Genomic DNA, 10,070 nt, shown 5'->3' with positions numbered 1-10,070 from the left:
CCAATTGATTAACCTTTGCCTATCCATTTATCATTAATGACATTGAGCTATACATTTACCCTTATCTAAACAACGTGTTTAACTATGCATCTACCTTAGGAGTCCTTTTTACCTTGTTACAACCCAATTGTCGATAATCATATCGATTCTAATCTAGCTAACTCCTCTAAATTGATAACTTAAAACTATTGATTTAATTTATGTCACAATTCACTTATTTTTACACTACAAAAGTCTAGAATATTCTCTTACTTTTTTATCGAATTCTATTCCTAACCGTTCCATGTGGAATTCGACCCCAAGCTTATACATTGGGTTTATATTGCTAACGATCGCCTATACTCTAAATCATAAGAAGTGTAGTTTGAGCGTTATAAAGCATCAAAAACTAGGAGGTATGGCTCAAGATATTGAGCTTCCCACTTGGAAGTGGAAAGCCTTGAATATGGATTTCATTACAAGTTTGCCTCATATTTGTAGGCAATATGATTCTATTTGGGTAGTTGTTGACCGAATGATTAAGTCGGCTCAGTTTCTTTCTGTTAAGACTTCATATTCAGCCAAGGAATATATTAAGTTGTATATCCGATAGTTGTTTAAGCTTCATGGTGTACCTTTCTTCATCATTTTGGATCGAGGTACTCAGTTTACATCTCAGCTTTGGAAATCATTCCAAAAGGGTCTTGGTACCCAAGTGAAGCTTAGTACAACTTTTCACCCATAGACAGACGAGCAAGTTGAGCTTAATATTCAGACTCTAGAAGACATGTTGAGAGCTTATGTAGTAGATTTCAAAGGTAATTGGGATGATCATTTGCCGTGGATAGATATTTCTTATAATAAAAGTTATCATTCCAGAATTCAGATGGCTTCCTTTGAGGCCTTATATGTTAGGAGGTGTAGGTCTCCTATCGGTTGGTTCGAGGTTGGTGAGGTTTCCTTGATAGGATCCGAGTTGGTAGTTGAGGTTATGGAGAAGGTTAGACTTATTAGAGAAGGATTGAAGACAATCTAAAGCTAACAAAAGTCCTAGTCGGGTGTGAGGAGAAAGGAGCCTGAGTTTGAGGTTAATGATTGGGTTTACTTGAAACTTTCACCCATGAAGGGTGTGATGCAATTTGGTAAGAAGGGGAATCTAAGTCCGCGCTTGTTGGCCCATATCAGATTTTGAGGCAGATTAGCAAGGTGGCTTATTAGTTGGATTTACCTTCGGATTTGGCATTGGTGCATCCGATGTTTCATGTATCTTTATTGAGGAAATTTATTGGTGAACCTAGTCTATTGTACCATTCGACAGTATTGATATTAAGGAGAGTCTTTCATATGAGGAGGTTTCGATTGAGATCTTAGACCGGAAAGTTAGGAAGTTGAGAGACAAGGAAATACTTCAGTCAAGATTTTATGGAGGAACCAAGAGGTCGAGGGAACTACATGGGAAGCCAAAACTGACATGATATCGCGATGTCCTCATCTCTTTCCTTCTGTGCCTATCTGAGGTATTTAGTTCCTTTATGATCCATTTATCCCAAATCATATGTTTCAATCATTCTCATGTTTTCATATTCATTCAAGCTCATGAAATGAGTTTTAAAGACATGCATTAGCTTGAGATTGGATATTTCATGTTTTGTGAACTTTAGAGATGTTTTATATTCATGTTGAGATGCTATGTTCCTTTCCTACTCCATTCATGCTAGTTTGAGTCTTATTCGAGGACGATTGATAGCTTCTAAATTAATTCTAAATAGTATATAGAAAACTAACAATTGATAGCTTCTAAATAAATTCATGACATGTAAAGTAATTTAGTATGCACATAAAGCCTGATTAAACTAAGTCTGTTATAGTTAGAACCTAAGTTCCCCAGTGGAGTCACCAATCTGTTATACCCCATTTTAATCGGATCAAAATAATGTATAATATGTAGGTGATTCCCAAATTAATTAACTCTCTTAAGGAGTCACCACCTAATTATTTACGGTGAAGTAGGACACCTAAAATTGATTAAAGTTAAACTCCATTTTAAGGTCTACTAAACCAATTAGATTCTAAGTAAAGGTTCAAGTAATCCTAAAGGGAAGGAATTAGGCATCCTTTAAGATCCATTAAAAATGGTTAACCGATCGAACTTAAATTAATTAATTAGGCTAAATGTAAAAGATGTAAAACTCATGTATAAATGCTAAATGTCAAATAAATTTAACATCGTTGGTTGGAAAACACTTGTAAAAATTAGTCTTGTTGCAAATGTTCAGAAGTAAAATAGTTTTGTAAACATAAAATTTCCTTGTTGGGAAACAAATTATGCCCCGAATCCATTTGAATTTGCTAAGAAATAAGATTTTTTATCAAAATTTAAAGTATGAGAAGTAGTAAAAGAAGATATGGTGAAGTTAACTGATTTTAGAGAACTTATTTATCATAAAAAGGGACCGATTTAAAGAATGAGAAAGATTTTAAGTTTCAAAAATATTATACAACCTTTTCATGTTATGGAATTTAATAAACTCTAATCTACCTGACAGAATTACTTATTACTAGCATACTCGTACTTAAAATGTCATACAAAACAAGCAATAAAATATATATATAACAAGTAGTAGTTAACAGTAGACAAAAACACATAAGAGATGCACAAAAATTAATTAGCAAAGATAGAAAAATAGAATATCCTTCACTCCTCCTAGTCCGTCATTCATTTCTGTTCGAATGTATTTCGAGAGAGAAAGGCACGAACAAAAATGTAGATACACGCTTCAGGTCTTGCGGTGACGTCGAGTCCTAAAGTGAGACTCTTCGAATCCAGCGTTCATGCAAACACAAAAAAATATGAAATATTAGTATAGTAACATGATTCTTTATGTAAAAAAATAAATAGAAAAGAACAAAGTAGCATTATCATTCATTATCATTCAATTCACAATAAAAGTAAAAGTCCAAGAGAACTTGTGAATAAGGACATATAAAACCTTGAAAGAAAAATCGAGTTTCACACTATTAAAATCCCACAATGGACTACACAAAATTTGAACAAACTTAAATCCAATATGTGGATATGAAAGATGTCAATATTTGTAAAGGATCCACAAGTACCCAAAAAAATAAGGAAGAAGAGTTTAGACATGATTTCTGTTAACTAAACTACTGAATGTACATTTATGTCTGGAAGCTAAACCACCAACAATCAGCGGGGATGCAAGTTAAGTATATATTTTCATGACGTCAAGTACATGAATGGATTTTAACATGATCCGTACTTTTTTCTTAAACAATTCAAGTATAATTGGATGTTCTCAATCAGCTAAACATGCTTCGAGTCATCAAAAATATTGGCATGGCTGTAAATATCCTAAAATATCACGTTGTAATAATGCTATTGAATAATTATAATAACAACTTGAACATATTCAGCATCAATGCTAAGCAGAGAGACAATATCTATTTTCATAATTTCTAAAATGTGAGAACAGAGAAAATAAATTGAAACTAATAGTGCATATTTCTATAAAGTGTTCTTGGCAATTTGTGATATTACCTCGTTTGACCAAATCTTTTGATAGAGAAGAACGATGGAGAAATTTAAAAAACACAAGAGAAAAGAATTTTATTTCTAGAATTGGCATAACAATATATGTTGGTTAAGATGGAGATTAACGTCTCATCAAAGAGGAAGAGAACAGAGGGTAACTATATTTTTCCAGAAGAAAGAGATGAAAATTTCACCAAGATGGAACTGATGACCTCTGTCCTTCGTTGAAGATCGTTTGACTTAGTTTGGAAAAGGATACTGTACAGATAAGAGAAAGGGAAGAGTGATTGCTTTCATTGTAGGGTTTCAAATGAGTTTGGGATGATGCTAGATTTTCTTGTGGGCTGATCTGAAGGTTTCTTTGAGCTTCTACGCTTTGGGCCTCAAATTGGATCCTTTTGGACAAATTTGATAACACAATTGGCTGAATGATTAGAGCATTTCTTGAGTATTTTCCTTCTTTAAATTGATTTCTTTGAGATTCTAATTTAATAACTAATGTAATATATATTTTGCGACGACAATTAACAATTATATAAAATATAAAATAGTTATAGTTAGTTAAGTACGAAACTTAAAATAATGTGACAACGATCGATTTTAAGAAGGATAAAATTAATAGTAATATTGTCGATAATGCACTAATGATTTTAGAAATATTTAAAATTATATTAAAAAGATAATAATAATAGTAGTAAATAAAAATTTGAGTAATAGTAATGATAATAGATAGTAATGGTAACAATACAGTGATAAATGGAAAATAGTAGTAAAACATAAAGCTTTCGACTTACTAATAATATGAAAGATCAGGGAAATAAATTAAAAGAAAGGAGGGACAAAATTGGATGTCAATAAGTGTCCCTACATAACTTGACCGGTCTATGGGTGTATGCTTTACTAACCCTTGACAGTGATTCCAGATTAGATATCCCTTGGTTTGTTCAAGTTATTAGATGAGGGTTGCTAGCTTCAAATCTCCTTTGTATAATATTTTTTTCCGTCTTTTACCTCTTTGGTCTAGCAAGTAAGAATAAAGTGAGTTATAACGTGTGCACTCATTAAAAATTAATCAACGCGAAAGGAAAAACAATACATGTATGCACACTATTCAAGAATTACTTGTTATTAGGTATACATCATTAATTCTTCATGGTTCTCACAACCCTAGTTGTGAAATTAACTTTTCATAATTGGGTGATCACAATTCATAATAATTTGGTTAAAATAAATCATGCACTTACGCTAATGAGTATGAAAATCCAAAAGCTTCAATTGAATTTTAAAGTCAAAGTCGATGATAAAAATCTACGAATTCAAGATTTAAAGTCAAAAGTAGTTTGTGCTTCAATATCCAACACTAAAATGTGCATACTTTAATAAATAAAAAAAACATAAGTGTATTTATAGACATTTAAATCTAAATAAAATGAATCTAGAAAAAATAGATCGACAAGCTTCTACGACTCGTGCCTATGGATTGTACAAGTTTAGACGAGTCGTAGGTCCACTCGTACAAATACCTTCAAATCAGTCATCAATCTCTATTCTTCAGACATCATCCTATGGCTCGTAGGAGTTCCTACAGCTCGTAGCTTCACTCTGTTGGCCAAGTCTTGGGACTTAACTCTCTAATTATGTTTTACGGCTAGTAGATATCCTTCGCAGCTACATACTTGTCCTCAACCATTACCATATCATCTACAACTGTCACTTACGGTTCGTAAGCTGGCTCTATAAAAGCCAACTTTTAGCTGCAACCACTTTCTTTTTCGTCCTCCACTTCCTATTTTTCTGCAAATAAAAGACAAAATATAACCAAATCTACTAACAAATGCTTAAAAGACATGTAAATTCTTAATTTTAAAGCATTACAAGTACCATAAATCCACGGTACATCAACACCCTCAACTTAAAAAGGTTGTTTGTCCTCAATTGACTCTACTATAACAAAATGACACTATGCAAAAGAAGATCAAGAAACTACAGCAATCACATGACCTTTCAACTAACAACATGCTTCAACTTTTCATTCAAACATCAGTGTAAGCATTATCTCTAGATCAAGCTAAATCACGTCGATCACTCTATGACATCACTATACAAATGGATAGAGACAATAATCACCAAGAACATCACTTTTCAACAATGCTACTCGTGCCCTCAGTGAATAGAACTCCCATTTTTACACAGATATCAAAATATTTTTCAAGAATAAGGACTAAGAAATTCAAACATTCATGCACAATACCATAAGCTTGCCCTTATTTTCAATACTTAGTCTCTTGAACAGTTAAATTAGAATCGCAATGGGACTTTCTGAGCTTGTAACGTATGCTCAGGGACATGTGCGGTATATTTGGATTATACTAACTTTTTGCACTCATTGACACTATATTAGCTTAGTTTCACGTCTTACAACCCATAACTTATTTCACCCCTATTCTCTTCTTTTATTTATGCTCGGATGTTGCTTTCGCTCTTTTTTTTAAATGATTTCTTATTTTTGGCAATTTCATTATTTGTTTGCTCATTTACTCTTATTCTTTTATCGCAGACACATTCCGTTTATTCCCTTTGACAAACTTTGACAAAGTTGTTAATCTATGTTATGTGTTTGGATTCATCTATATCATTGTTGTGAATCAAAGTGCCCATTAATGTCATTATTTATTAACGAGAAACATATTCAATTTGACATACAACATTTTACACGTCGACACTGATGATAGTCACACATCCATTATTAATTATCTATCGGGATAATCTGCACATATTGAAAAACATTCACCTTGGCCTTTCATCTGTCTGGTGCTCAAAAGAATGGATTTTGGATAAATCTTTATTGATAAGGTTTGGAGGACTATGTCTAACAATTGGTATTCTGTGATTGTTAATGAATCTAGAAATGGTTTCTTTCACTCTACTAGAGGTCTTAAACAAGGTTATCCCCTCTCCTCAACTCTTTTTATATTGGAAGCTAAGGTTGTCTCCAAATTCCTGAACAACCTTCATCATGGTTTTCATATGGAAATTAGGGGCCCTCAGATTAATCATTTCATCTTTGCTAATGATGTAATTATTTTCACTTTTGGAAGAAAACAATCTCTCAGACTTATTATGAAGACCCTAGATATCTATGAAAAAGTTTCTAATCAACTCATTAATAAAGATAAGAGTAACTTATTGTTACCTTCTAATGTTTTTCCTAGTTATATATCTAGGATTATGAGGGCTACTGGTTTCAAGAGAAAAATCAAATGCATTACTTACTTGGGTTGCCCTATCTATATTAGAAGACAAAGAGTGATCTTCTATTCAGAAATGGCATCTAAGGTGGTGTCTAGAATCAGTGGTTGGCATTCGAAAATACTCAACTATGGGGGGGGGGAGGGGTATAGAAACTCTGATCAAACATGTTCTTCGCTCTTTAACTATTCTATCTGCTACAACTCCTACAAGTACAACTATGAAGTAAATCACTACTCTAGTTGCTGACTTTTTCTAGGGATGGAAAGACAACAAGAAAAAGTACCATTGGTCCTCCTCGAAGAATTTCTTCTATCTTTTTGAAGAAGGAGGGGGGGTATTGGTGTTAGACAGATCACTGAAGTTTGCAAATCTCTCTAATACAAACAATGGTGGGTATTCAGAAATAAGTCTACTCTTTGGAAAGACTTTTTTAAAGCCAAATATTGCCAAAGAGCCAACCCTATCAGTTTGAAGTTGCATACTGTCCAATTATTGGTTTGGAAACACCTGAGGACCAATAAACATATGGTCGAGACTCACATTTTTTGGAAGTTAAATTGTGGAACATGTCATTTTTGGTGGGACAAATGGCTTGGAGTTGGTTCTTTAGCTAATTTCAAAGCTAATGGTACTAGGTCTAACAACATCAAGGTCTCCTACTTCCATAATAATGGTTCATAGGATCTGGTGAGACTCAACCAAGTAGCACCTCCTATTCTAATTTCTATGATTATTGCATTTCAGTTTCAGTTCAAGGAAGACACTCCTGATCCGCCATTTTAGAAACTTAATTCCTCTAAGGACTTCACTTGTTCATCTACTTACCATTTTATTAGAAACCACAAAGCTACTACAAGGATTTACACCTACACTTGGTATAAAAGAGTTCCTTTCAAAAGCTCCTTTCTTTTCTGGAGAGCTTTAAGAGGAAAACTGCCTACAAATGACAAACTTACTTCATTTGGTCATGCTCCCTTTGATGGTGTATGTTGTCACAGGCCTAGACCTAATACATTGATAACATTTTATTGGTGGGCACTTTGAAAGGAATATATGGCAATTTTCTTCAGGTACTATGGGTGTCATCCATGTTCCCACTCATCTCAGGAACATGGTTATGAAATGAGGATCATGGGAGCACAAAAATGAACCCCACAAACTGATCCTACAAACTATTTCCATTTTCATAAGTTGGAACCTCTGGAAGAATAGATGTATTGCTATATATGGTGGGAAAAAGTCCAACCTTGCTAGAATAAAATTCTTGATCTTTAAAAATATCTCTAACCTCCTTACCACTAGTTTTCCTGAAATTTCATGGCCTTCCAATTAGCAAGACTTGGTATACTCGGTAGAAAAATACACTCATGACACTAAGGTTATCAAAATCGATTGGACCAAACCTCCTCCAAATATAGTGAAGCTCAATTATGATAGTAGTTCACTTAACAATCCTTGAAGGATGGTGGTGATTGTATTGTAAGCAATGATAAGGGTTCCATAATCTATGGTTTTGCTACTCCTATTGGATTTGGTACTAACAATCAAGTGCAGGCAGCAACTTGGGAACATTCCTGGTGCCTAAATAATATGTATGATCGGGTGGTCTTGGAAGTGAACTCTGAACTGGTGGTTAAATGGATCAAGCTTCAAGCAGCACCTCCTTGGAACCTACATCATGCTACTGATAATCTCAGATTCAATTGTAATCAATTTAATGCTTTCAACTATCAACATACTTTTATAGATGCAAATTATGTAGATGATGTGTTAGCTAAAACCAGTCATCAACATGAAGAACCTCAACATTATTTTCGTGAATAGAAACTCCCAAGGAAAGCTAGAGGACACTATATTATGGACAAGAACATCATTGCAAATTTTAAAAGAAGGAAGCTTAAGAGGATTAAAAAACCACCTTAGTTTGATTCTTCTTATTTATGTTTGTTTTGTATCCTTTCTTTGTTAGTTATCATCTTCATCTAGGTTATGTCTTTTTGATATTGCCATGGTGAAGATGCCTTTTGGTAGGATTTTATTTTTCCTTCAAGGTAAAGGGAGAGTCTCCCTAATTTATGTTTTCCTAGTTTTATTTTGTATTGAAGAGGAGTCCTCTTCTTAAGTACATAGTAACTCTAGGTTTCCATTTCTAGGAATGGGGAAAAGTTAGCTGACCTTTGTAGGTTAGCTGACTTATGAACCATCATAGGACAAATGTCAGGTTTGTTGACTTATGAACCACCATAGGACAGAGGTCAAGTTTGTGTCCCCCTCTTTGTACTTTTATTTATTATATTTATGTTAATGCCTAGGGGAGTTGCTCAACCTCTGACCCCCGCAAGGGTCGTTAAAATATAATAAAAAAGATATAATCGAAAATTCAAAGTGACCATACTGAGTTCTAAAATTTTTCTTCAGAATGTCACATTTTCTTACTCAAAGTTGATTATAACCTGATAGAAGATCAATCTTTAAAATAAAAAGATATAACCAAAAATTCAACGTGACCATACTGAGTTCTAAAATCTTTCTTCAGAATATCACATTTCCTTACTCAAAGTTGATTATAACCTTGAAGTTGATCGAACAAGTCATCAATCCTTAGAATGAGATTCTTATTCTTCATTGTGACCTTGTTCAATTGCCGGTAGTCAATACACATACGGAGAGAACCATCATTCTTACTAACAAAGAGAATCGGAGCACCCCATGAAGATATACTCGGCCTAATGAAACCTATATCCAAAAAATCCTTTGACTGATCCTTCAACATCTTATGTTCCGCCAGAGCCATACGGTAAGGAGAAATAGAAATAGGGTGGATATTGGGGAGAAGTTCAATACCGAAGTCTATCACCCTTTCGGGATGGATACCTAGAAGATCATCATGAAAAAACTCTAGAAATTCATTTGCAATCGAAACTTACTCAAGCATAAGAGCTCTAGAGTTCGCATCCCTAACTCATATTACATGATAGATGCAACCTTTAAAAATCATTTTTCGAGCTTTATGGCATGAAATGAATTAACCTTTAAATATGGAATTATTATCTTTCCATTCTAGGACTGGGTCATTAGAAAATTGAAACTTAACCATGCGAGTTCTACAACATATAGAAGCATAATATGCATGAAGCCAATCTATATTAAAACTAGTCATATCAATCTCTACAAGATCAACTGAGGTGATTTTATGAAAAAAATGAAATTGGACAATTTTTATACTCTTTTAGTCACAACTGAATCACCAACAGGAGTATAAACCGAAAAAGTCTCTAACAAGATCTCA

The 10,070-nt window shown here is 33.7% G+C and overlaps 1 long non-coding RNA gene across 1 annotated transcript; it reads right to left on the bottom strand.

Annotated features, from left to right (window-relative positions):
• Window positions 1-2,560: 2,560 nt before the first annotated feature.
• LOC129887905 (uncharacterized) lies at window positions 2,561-3,970 on the bottom strand. Its single transcript, XR_008766513.1, has 2 exons — window positions 3,536-3,970; window positions 2,561-2,794 (listed from the first exon to the last, which is right to left on the bottom strand). It is a non-coding gene; the product is annotated as an uncharacterized LOC129887905 (long non-coding RNA).
• Between the last annotated feature and the right edge of the window lie 6,100 nt (window positions 3,971-10,070).

This window comes from Solanum dulcamara, chromosome 1 (assembly GCF_947179165.1).
Source record: "Solanum dulcamara chromosome 1, daSolDulc1.2, whole genome shotgun sequence".
NCBI lineage: Eukaryota > Viridiplantae > Streptophyta > Magnoliopsida > Solanales > Solanaceae > Solanum > Solanum dulcamara.
The sequence above is the reverse complement of the archived record's forward strand: the minus strand, read 5'-3'. Positions and strand labels throughout refer to the sequence as shown.